Here is a 1,392-nt window from a genome sequence, read left to right on the forward strand (position 1 = left end):
ATACTTCAATATTTTGTCCTGAGTAGTCAACTGTTGCTTACTGGTGGCTTAGTGGAGATGAAGTTCTGTGCATGCAAACAGAAAACCTTCAGGGGTTCAAATTCTGTTTGAACACTGATTAAAAATATGTAGGCTCTAAAACTCTCTTCTGTCCATCTTGTAACATTGAGCAAGAACAAGGATAAGACAGGAAACAATTATAAATTGCAAATCAGAGCCTGAAAGAAAAAAATTCTCTACATGGATGACAAATGTTTATAGCACCACAGTGATAAAATTCCAGCCTGTTTTCCAATTTTAATTTACTTATTAACTAGAAACTTCACCAGAAAAACATCAGCCTTATGAATCATTTGCAAACCATGAACTTAGAAGTGAACTTGCTGGGTCTGAGAGAAAAGGAATAGTCATAATAACTATAACTGCAGGATTTGCAAAGCTCAGTTTAAGTAACGTTAGTGTTGTGGATCACCTTAGGGCAATGAACATAAAGGCTTGCCTCCATGAACAGGTTAATAAAGGTTTATGTCAGTTCTTGTGAGCCCTGTGTTAGTGCTTGTCAGATTATGTCACAAACGCAATGTTACCTAGCTCCAGTTTCTATATTTAATCTCATTCCTTAAAACATAAATAAAACTACCATAGAAGTAAGTTGTTGTTGTTAGGTGCCGTCCAGTCAATTCTGACTCATAGTGATCCCATGCACAAAAAAACAAAATACTGCCCGGTCCTGCACCATCCTCACAATTCTTGTTATGCTTGAACCCATTGTTGCAGCCACTGTGTCAGTCCGTCTCATTGAGGGTCTTCCTCTTTCTCGACAGCCCTCTACTTTACCAAGCATGAAGTGCTTCTCCATGGACAGGTCCCTCCTGATAACATGTCCAAAGTATGTGAGAGGAAGTCTCATAATCCTCACTTCTAAGGAGCATTGTGGATGTACTTCTTCCAAGACAGATTTGTTCATTCTTCTGGCAGTCCATGGTATATCCAATGTTCTTCGTCAATACCATAATTTGAAAGCATCAATTCTTCTTCAGTCTTCCTTATTCACTGTCCAGCTTTCACATGCATACAAGAGACTGAAAACACCATGGCTTGGGTCAGGTGATCCTTAGTCCTTAAAGTGACATCTTTGCTTTTTAACACATTAAATAGGTCTTTTGCAGCAGATTTGCCCAGTGCGATGCATCTTTTAATTTCTTGACTGCTGCTTCCATGGGCGTTGATTGTGGATCCAAGTAAAAGGAAATCCTTGACAACTTCAATAATTTTTTCTGTTTATCATGACATTGCTTATTGGTCCAGTTGTGAGGATTTTTGTTTTCTTTATGTTGAAGTGTAATCCGTATTGATGCCTGTGGTCTTTGATCTTCATCAGTAAGTGCTTCA

General features: G+C 38.4%; 1 protein-coding gene across 1 annotated transcript in view; it reads right to left on the reverse strand.

Annotated features, from left to right (window-relative positions):
- The window catches only part of GPC6 (glypican 6), a 1,259,037-nt gene that overhangs the window by 411,412 nt on the left and 846,233 nt on the right, over positions 1 to 1,392 (reverse strand). The window lies entirely within an intron of this gene.

The sequence above is a fragment of the Trichechus manatus genome, unplaced genomic scaffold (genome assembly GCF_000243295.1).
Source record: "Trichechus manatus latirostris isolate Lorelei unplaced genomic scaffold, TriManLat1.0 scaffold00013, whole genome shotgun sequence".
Taxonomy (NCBI): Eukaryota; Metazoa; Chordata; class Mammalia; order Sirenia; family Trichechidae; genus Trichechus; species Trichechus manatus.